The 10,271-nt window shown below is 46.0% G+C and overlaps 1 pseudogene across 1 annotated transcript; it reads left to right on the top strand.

Annotated features, from left to right (window-relative positions):
• Positions 1-3,163: 3,163 nt before the first annotated feature.
• On the top strand, positions 3,164-5,871 carry LOC123190154 (uncharacterized; annotated as a pseudogene). The gene is made up of 2 exons (XR_006496202.1): positions 3,164-3,514; positions 5,101-5,871. The product of XR_006496202.1 is annotated as an uncharacterized protein (transcript).
• The last annotated feature ends 4,400 nt before the right edge of the window (positions 5,872-10,271 follow it).

A 10,271-nucleotide genomic window follows, 5' to 3' on the forward strand; every position in this document is an offset into this window, starting at 1 on the left:
AAAAATCATAGATACGTTGGAGACGTGTCACATTGCATTATGCAACCGAAAGGCTTCTTAGTGGGTTTGGGGGGCTCTAATTCCAGTCAATTTGCCTTCTTGCCTTCGACCATGTGATGCGAACTATGGATGATGGCTTGATGCAGAGCATACGGTTGTGTATCGTCGGCCGTGGGATTTCTAGCCAAACGCATGTAGCTGCTATGATCATGAAAAATGATGGCAACAAGACAACACATGATTGACTCCGATTTGGTGGTGCTCCTTGAGTACTTGGTTTCGATCTCCGAGGTGTGACCATAGGTCTGATGCGAGTTGGTTATACGTGACAGTGGCAATGTTCTTGTGTTGGTACCTTATTGAAGGCATTGCTTGGATATATTGTGACTTTTTGGTAAGGCATCGGACGCGAAACTATTCCAGATTTAGTGTGTTGCTGCCGAATTTATAATACAGGTGCATTTGATACATCATACATGCCCATTTCAAATAGGTTCATCACATACACGCATGGCTATACATATGAGGGTGAAACATTATCGGTATCGTCATAGAAACAACTAATGAAAAAGCAATATATGGTAAATAGGCCTCACTTGAGACAATATACAGAATACATCCAAGTCGCATTACACTACATCCATTACATAGCCAAAACATGGCGAGTCTGAGTACATGCAACAACTCGAATGCCTAGAGAGGCTAGAACGTAAAAGCAAACCGGTCCCCATTCCAGAGGTATCGGTATGTTGCTTAGGATCTCCTATCTACTCGTCGTCGTAGTAATCCAGGTAGTAGGCACTAAAAGTGTCATCATAGCAGTAATTCTCTGCATTTATGATTATAGCAAGGGAGAATACATGACATACTCAGAAAGGATCACACGGATTTATACTACTGATGCAACATGCTTCAAAGGAAAAGAGGAATATGGTTAAGCGGTGAAAGCACCTAAACATTCTAAGGAGACACACTATAACTTGTGTTTTTAGATAAGAAGAGGAAGCACATAACAACAAAGGAAACGTGCATCGTCTACTCTGTGCACCTACCTACGCAAACATAACATTACCTTGTCTTCCCCTCGCATCCTCATGAGGAAGAACCCAAAAGGCACTACAGGGTTAAGCAAGTTCTAATTATTAAGGTCAAAGTTGTACTATGATCAAGTTTTTCCGACCGAGCACCGACCAGGCCGTCTACCCGGTAAGTTTAGGGAGCACAACTATGGCGGCCCATGTGGTGGCGATAATTCAAAACAGTGCACAAGCTCATTTACACCCAGTGAACAGTAATTTCGAAAATAAGTAAAAAAAGCTTGAAAATTTTAGGCATTGAGGAAGCTTCATGTGTGCAAGGTGCCTGCAAAATTTTATGGCGTTTGAACATCTGAGGAGTGCGTAAAAAATCCGCTCTAAGTAATGTTCCTTTCCATAGATTCTCATACACCAATCTCCTCAAATGTCCAAATACGACAAAATTTTGCAGGTACCTGGCGCACACGAGCATCCTCGATGCCTAATTTTTTCATTGTTTATGACTTTTTTTTACTACTTTTGAATTTATTGTTACCATCGGGTGTAGATGAACCTGCGTGCAGAATCCCCGCTCTCATGTGGTGAATCCTATATGCCAACAAATAGTAGTGGCTTCGCTAAGAGTAAGCCTACCGACTCTTCTAGTTGGGTCGACCCATTTTTAGGCTCCACTATTTCTTCACCGGAGGATCTCGGTTTGGGAACCTATTAGAGGGTTTCTTACCGGTTTTAGAAACATTCTAGGAAGTCTCTGAATTTATTTTTTCTTTGTTGTTTTATTTATTGGGTTTATTTTTTTCATTTATTTTTCTTCTATTATGTGTATTATAAAAAAATAACAGAGCATTAAAAAAATGTTCATCATACATTCGAAATGTTCAGCATATTATATTATAAAAAGTCATCTTGCATTATAAAAATGTTCATCTTATATTAAGAAAATGTTCGACTTATATTAGAAACATGTTCAACGCGTATTTAAAAATTGTTCAGTGTATACATAGAAGTTCACTGTATTTAAAGAAAAAGTTTACATATACCACAATAACAATTAGTGTATAAATTGTTCACCGTATAATAAAAAATGTTTAACAAATATTACAAGAACGTTCAAAATAAAAGCTGACAAAAAACTAGGGAGCTACAATGAACCAGATGCTACAGTGCTACTGTATCGGACCACTATGGCGTATTCGGCGCTACAGTAAACCAATCAGCTATAGTGCCTTTCATTCTCTATTGTGGCGTTTTCTATGGACGTAGAGTTTCTGAGCCCAAACTAAAATGAGCTTGGGTGAACAGTAAAATCTGATTTTTTTTGTAAAAAATAAAAAAATTCTGAACTTTTTTTTTTGGTACAAACATTGACAAAATCTTTATGTGCTCACAAAATTTCATCTTTAAATCGCATTTTTGAAAGCCGTGGCAAAAAAATGATACTCCAAAAATAACTCGCTATGTCCAAAATGACCGTCCCAGTTGGTACACGTCCTGTGGAAAGACTCGACAATTCTTTTTTTACCCCATCGGAAAAGAAAAGAGGGGTGCTGAAGGATGTGAACCTACTAGCTTTTCTTCCTTCTTCCTTGCATATTTGTCATTTGTTCAATGTAGTTTCAAGGAGTCAGCTCATTGTAATGATTATTTTATATTTTTTCAAATGATTAATTGCTGTTTTTACATTAATATGGTCAAATTTCAGAAAATATGACTTAACACAATTCTAATATTATGCGAAGTAAAAAACGAAAGGAAATACAACAATACGACTCGCGGTGTGCAGTCTTCTTTTCTCTGAATGCATTTTCTTGTTGAGGCACTTTTCTCTTGAATGCTGAGAGGACCGCCAGGACGACCTCCAATCACTCCTGGCCCAAATCATCGTAGCACTGGCGGCCCACATTTCTCTAAAAAAATGCTTATGCCCACACCTCCGCCACGTCACCGATCCGCGCCACCAGCCTCCCACCGCATCCCACCTTCCGATCGCAATCCAACGGCCGAACTCCAGCATCCCACGGATCGACCCAGCAGAGAGCAAACACCTCCCGCCTCCAACTCCCCAAAATTTCGGGCTTCCCTCCCAACTCCTCCCCATATAAAATCCCTCACCTCCGATTCCCCAATCCATCCCAAGCTTCAACATCCACACGAGTCCTTCTTCTCTCAAACAAAAACAAATCCAGCGACGATGTCTGGGCGCGGCAAGGGCGGCAAGGGGCTGGGAAAGGGCGGCGCCAAGCGCCACCGGAAGGTCCTCCGCGACAACATCCAGGGCATCACCAAGCCGGCGATCCGGAGGCTGGCCAGGAGGGGCGGCGTGAAGCGCATCTCCGGCCTCATCTACGAGGAGACCCGCGGCGTCCTCAAGATCTTCCTCGAGAACGTCATACGCGACGCCGTCACCTACACGGAGCACGCCCGCCGCAAGACCGTCACCGCCATGGACGTCGTCTATGCCCTCAAGCGCCAGGGCCGCACCCTCTACGGCTTCGGAGGCTAGATTCGTCTAGTGGTGCCAGTAGTGGGGCAACTTCCTCGTTTGCTCTGTGTCATGTGTTGTGTGGTAGATGGGATTTACTGCTTTGGCGTGCGTCGTTGTGCTCTGTCTTGGGTTCAGTAGGCTGTGTAATACCCAAAGTATGTTGTGTTCAATGAAATCAGTTCAATTCTAAATCATGACGAAATGCTTCACTGTTGAATTTGTGTTTTGCTTTTCTAAGACTGGCTGATTTGATTTCTCTGTTTAGATTGTATGGCTGCACTGAATATGTCTTCTATTTGTTCAAGTATTTGAATCTCGTCGCTTCTCATTTTAGATCGTATTTCATGACAAATTTTCATGACAAATTTCCATTACTTCAACACGCTCCTTCTATCTCCTTGATGATGTTATATTCCTAAACTCCTATGTACTTAACACTTCTCTCTATCACACATGAGCAATTAATTTTCTCTAATGTTTCCATTTGCACAACAGAATAGTACCTTTATTCCATTACTCATGTTGATATATTTGTGCTCTCCAAGATTTCAGTTCACATATCAATTTTAATCTTTGCATGTAAATTTTGATAATGTGTAAGGTTTATATGCTTTTATCCCATTGAAAACTTGCTTTAATTCCTCGGATGATAATCCTGCTGTTAAACCCATGTCGTGTTTACTAAATAATTTGCCTCCTATAGTGTGCTTCTGTCGTAATGCCTGATTTGCTCATATGGACAATAATGACTAGATCTATGGACCCATATATCAGTCGCTTAGATAGCTTGATTTTTTTCCTAATCTAGATTTGGAAAGAATTAGTAATGGGCAACATCATTGCTGAACTACAGTATGGATGTACTGTTGATATTGCACATTGCAACCACATGGTTGTCTTCTCGGGCTTTTGAGGCACGCACACCTATTTATGGTTCTGGTTCAAGTTTAGTTTAATCTACAGTTACAATTAATATTGTCTTTCAAGTAAATTCAACATCGTGTTATCTCATATGAACATGATACAACCATATTGCATATGGAGCTTTCAACAATTCACGGCAATTCCTCATGGTTCTTTTTTCGTGTGCAGGCCCTAAGATACATGTGTTGTCGAACATGAGACTCCCTAAGGTGTGGAGCTAGAAGAGGTGGCGTTTCCAAAGGCAGTGCCAGCTAATGCATGGATGGCCAACGAAGCTAATGCATGGATTTTTCAAAAATAAAGATGTCAAGGCACAACTTGCTGGCGGAACCAAGCATGTTGACCATTGCAATTTGAACGCATATATTATCGAAAATGGGATGATTTGTGTAGTTTTATAGCAATACAAATGCGCTTTTGGATGTAAATTTTGCGGCAACACGCTTTGGAATTAAATGGATGGGTGAATGAAGAGAGGGAAAAAAACGTATGTCCTAAGTAGAATGATTATCTAGAGAAATGTCTTCATATATTCCATTGTCGTCCCGTTGCATCGCACGGGCATCTTACTAGTGACATCTGAAAACTGAGCTGTGAACATTCTCGTCGACCTCCAATCACTTGGCCTGGCCCAAATCATTGTAGCACAAGCAGTCAAGCAGCCCACATTTCTCTCTAAAAAAAAAGCTTATGCCCCCACCTCCGCCACGTCACCGATCCGCACCACCAGCCTCCCACCGCATCCCACCTTCCGATCGCAATCCAACGGCCGAACTCCAGCATCCCACGGATCGACCCAGCAGAGAGCAGAGACCTCCCGCCTCCAACTCCCGAAAATTTCGGGGCTTCCCTCGCAACCCCACCCCATATAAAGCCGTCACCTCCGATTCCCCAATCCATCCCAAGCTTCAACATCCACACGAGTCCTTCTTCTCTCAAACAAAAACAAATCCAGACACGATGTCTGGGCGCGGCAAGGGCGGCAAGGGGCTGGGAAAGGGCGGCGCCAAGCGCCACCGGAAGGTCCTCCGCGACAACATCCAGGGCATCACCAAGCCGGCGATCCGGAGGCTGGCCAGGAGGGGCGGCGTGAAGCGCATCTCCGGCCTCATCTACGAGGAGACCCGCGGCGTCCTCAAGATCTTCCTCGAGAACGTCATACGCGACGCCGTCACCTACACCGAGCACGCCCGCCGCAAGACCGTCACCGCCATGGACGTCGTCTACGCGCTCAAGCGCCAGGGCCGCACCCTCTACGGCTTCGGAGGCTAGATCTGCAGTGGAGCAACTTCCTCGTTTGCTCTGTGTGATATGTGCTGTGCTGGATGGATTTACCGATCTGGTGTGCGTCGTTGTATTCTGTCTTTGGGTTGAGTAGGCTGTGTAATACCTTGTTCTGTTCAATGCAATCAGTTCGATTCTGAATCCTGACGAAATGCTTCACTGTTGAATTGTGATTTGTTTTCTCTAAGACCGACTGATTTGATCTGTTTGGACAGTACAGCTACAGTGAATCAGTCTTTTATTTCTTGACACTCGTTGCTTCCCAGATTAGATTGTGCTGCTACTGAATCTGGCTTTCATTTGTTCAAGTATTTGACGCTAGTTGCTTCTCGGTTTAGATCCCATATCTGTACCAAATCATCCTTCTATCTGGCGCTAGCTGCAATATGTGGAGATGGAATTCTTCCGCTCAGGCTTACAGTGTCCAATGTTTTGGTTTGGCACCACTGTGGAATGATCTTCGAATATTTCTGTTGCTTTCAGTGGTATGAATACTCAAATATGGCTTCTGTTCCTGAACGCTACATCAATCCTCTGGAGCTACTGTCAGCGTGGATGTACTACTGAGGCTCTTCACTGAACATATTTCTTTGTCCTAATTGTACTATTCCTTCGAGGAATGAGCACTAGGAATTTTATATTCTTTTCAAGAATCTTGTTCCTCACTGTGATATACAGTGCAACCAAGTCATAGGTTGTTTCTATGTTCTTTTTGAGAAACTTTGTAGACTCTATAGAGCAGGAATTGTGTGACTCAGTTCCTTAGGATGTGTTTGGTTTGAGAACGAAGTGGAACGGAATGTCATGGTTCCATTCCACTAGCACGGGTCGGTTCCGTTTTTGTGTTTGGTATGAGCAATTCTGAAGAATGGAACGGTTACATGTTGGTGTTTGGTTCAAGAGATGCAATGGAATGGAATTGTTCATCTCACTTGATTAGATTGACTCACACTGAATCAGATTTTGATAGAAAAACTAATGAATGTAGTGAACACTTTGATTATATCGATTAAGAGGTACATATAGACGCTGCAATACAGGTACACAAGATCAAAGAACAAGAATATATTCTAATCAGAGAGCAGAAAAGATCATATCACGCACCACACACACCAACGTACAGAAAAGATCAGATCAGTCACCACTCCTAAAAACAACTCCCTGTCGACAGCGATAGTCTGCACCATGGCGGTCGAGTTCGCGAGGCTGCACTTCAAGCGCCTTCAGAAATAACAAATTTGTGAAGAGGCAAAGGAAGGAGGAGCCGCCGCCAGCAGGTGAGGCCGGGAGGCCGCCGCCGGCAAGCCACGAGCCACTGCTCCACTCCTTCTTAGCCGCTGCCCGCAGCAAGCAGTTATAGTCGCTCAGATGTGTCCGCGACGGGACGGCCGCTCCTCGTTCTTTGCCTGGATGTGTGCGCGACGGGATGGCCAGCTGTGAGGAAGAAAGACGAGCGGGAGGAGAGGCGACGGGGAGATGAGGGGCAGCCGGCGCTGGGTCGGGGGAGTGGGCGGCGCTGAGATTTGGAGGGTGCGTGCGAGTTGGGGAGGAGGAAGGGACGCAGGTTCCGCTCGTTCCACGTGGTCCGCTCGAATCGGAGGTATGGATTGGTTCCGCATATACAAGGAATATTCGTTCGGTGGGAACGGGCTGATTCCATTCCAGCGATGTACCAAACGCCGGAACGAGGCCGAGGTACGGGTCCAACCCATGCCATTCCACTTGATGATTGAAACCAAACGCCGGAACGAGATCTTCACTGATCAAGCTACACAAATGCAATAGGTGATAAACTTTTTTATTTATGTATTTCATGTCACCAAGAGAAAGCAATAAAATATGTCATGCAATGGATTATCACTGGATTTTTGTTATCTATAGCAGCGTTACGAAGCTCGGGTGCATCTGCACCCGCATGTATAGTAAATTCAAAACAAAAACCAAATAGATTAGTCTGAAGTTTATACACATGAAGATGAGAGGCTTTTTCTGGGTGTTTGCAAATTTTGGCGTTGAGATGACATCTGTGGAACTCGGTAAAAAAATAAAAAATCAAAGCTCCATAAATGCCGAAAGCTGCAAAAAAAATCGAGCTCCAATTTTGCTTTTTCTTTGTAGTGAGATTCCCGTGTGTCATGTCAGCATGAAAATTTGCACGCACCTAAAAGAGTCTTATCTTTGGTGTGTAAAAATTTCATTTAAAAAAAATTGTTTAGTATTTTACTTGTATTTACTGTTCATTCATGAGCATTTGAGCTCGGGGTCAAAAATGTATTCCCATCACCTCTTAGTGTGATCTCTGCCATTTAATATTACGGGAACACAAAATAGTGTTATGGTTAAGTTTAAACAAAAGAAATGAGTGAATAGTGCACATACAACTAAAGTTGCTTGCCTGCTTTTCGCAGGGTGGACTTACAATTGTAGTTGCGTCAGTGTGCGGACGATGGACATGCCACTATAGTTGTATGCGGCTACCTGACATGCAACTGTCTTACTGTCATCTCGCACGGCCATCGGGCGTACATAGTTGCATTTGGCGTGGAGAAAGGCAAAAATCAAAACACACAAAAAATTAGAAAACATAACATCAATGAAACAAACACTACAAAAAAAGCATATACAAAGAAGGACTCAAAAGAGAAAACCCACATAGATCTCCATGTAAGATCTAGCAGATATAATATCAATCGAGATTTGATTAAGTCTAAGTCAATTGAGATTTAGCAAAACCGTATAGCTTGTTGTGAAAAAATAGCGCACTTCCCCGCGAAGTACGCCGGTGTCGAGATCACCCTCCTCCGCCCCGAAGAAACCGACAATCGCGCCACCACCCGCTACGATCACCTAGTCGAGCTCGAGGCCAAGAACTACCCCCTCGAGCTTTGGCACCCGCAGGGAGCGAACTTTGTGTTCGGCCACTTTGGGGTGCTTTCCTGCGTCGACAACAACTGCCTCAACGCCGGGGACTTCATGGTGATGCGGGCCTTCCTCCGCGTGGAAGGAGACCACGTCACGCCGGAGGGATGCATCCTCCGTCTTCCGCCCGCTCAAGTCGTCGACGTCAAGCTCCGGGTTGTCAAAACCTGGGCGATCTTCGACGACCAACCGGTCCCCCTCGATGACGACGGTGACGACGCCCTCCCTAGCCAGGCGCATGTCCACGGCGCCTGGCGCTGGAACTGCGGTCACTTCGGCCCCTACACCGGTCCTCATGGTGTCGATGCCATGCCACCTTCATCGCCGCGCGAACCTTCTCCACCACCCCCCGCTGCCCAACCTCTACACGCTCGAGTCAACCTCCTCCAGCCTCTAGTCGGTGAGCCACTGCTGCACCCTGCTGTGGTGCACGACGACGAGACCGGCCTTGACGACCACCTGGCCGGAGACGCTGAAGAGTCCTTCTCACCTGCTGTGGAGGTGTCCAACTCTTTCTCCTCGTTGGCCCTTGATGAGGGGGAATGCTCTCAACTCTCTGGTAACCTCCTAGACGTGCCCATCCCCCCCCCTCGTCCTCCCGCCCAATCTTACCTACTTGCTCTCCTTGTTCAGGCACGGCTTCTGCTGCGCTCAACTCAGATGAGCATGAGGCCACCGTCCGCCGCATCCAGGGCGCTGGCAAGCGGGCTACCGATGCTGCCAAGCTTCGTAGGAGCCGTCGCCTCGCAGAGAAGGAGGAGGGCCAGTTCGTAGACATGACCACCCAGGCCATGCGCGCGAAGGCTCGTCGTTTTGACCTGCAGCACGCGACGGCCGAGCTCGTCGCGGCCCTCGACCAGTCCGGCCTTACCAGCACTCCGGACGAGCCGGTGCACGATGTTGCATCCCTAGCCCAGATCGCGCTCATCTGCGGTGCTGAGCAGCAGGAGATCGATGAGGTGTCCTCCCCGGCGCCGTGATCAACGCTGCTCTGCCCTGGACTCCGGTTCCTCGCCAAAACCGCTTAGTCCTCAATTGTTATGGCCGTATCTGCCCATTAGGCAATGTTTTAATTCCTAGCTTTCCCTTTCCTGCACTTCTCACTTGATCCCATAGATGCATGGGCAAGCTGATTCTCGATCCTTTTGTAACGTATGATCGCAACCTGGACTTTTGGTGCCTACCTTTAGCTCAATGAATGGCCTCAAGTTTAATTTTTGCTGTTGGAATGTTCGTGGCCTTGGCCAAAGTCAGAAATGCTCGGACGTCCTATCTGAGCTTATCGCCATTAACCCACATGCGTGTTTCCTTCAGGAAACCAAACTCAACTCTATCACTACCTCCCTTCAGAAAAAATTCCTCCCAAAGCACCTCGATCTCACCCACACCTTGCCGGCCACCGGCTCGGCCGGAGGCATTCTCTCGGCCTTCTCTTCCTCCCAGTTTACTCTCCTCACTTCGAACACCGGCAATTTCTCCCAAACTTCTACGATCTCCTGCCTTGCCTCCCCCCAAAAGCTCGCCGTCACAATCGTGTACGCTCCCACTGACCATGCCCTCAAGCAGGATTTTCTGTCTGAGCTGGCCTCCTTCGTCCCACCCTCACACACCCCCTGGCTTAT

The sequence above is a fragment of the Triticum aestivum genome, chromosome 2A (assembly GCF_018294505.1).
Source record: "Triticum aestivum cultivar Chinese Spring chromosome 2A, IWGSC CS RefSeq v2.1, whole genome shotgun sequence".
NCBI lineage: Eukaryota > Viridiplantae > Streptophyta > Magnoliopsida > Poales > Poaceae > Triticum > Triticum aestivum.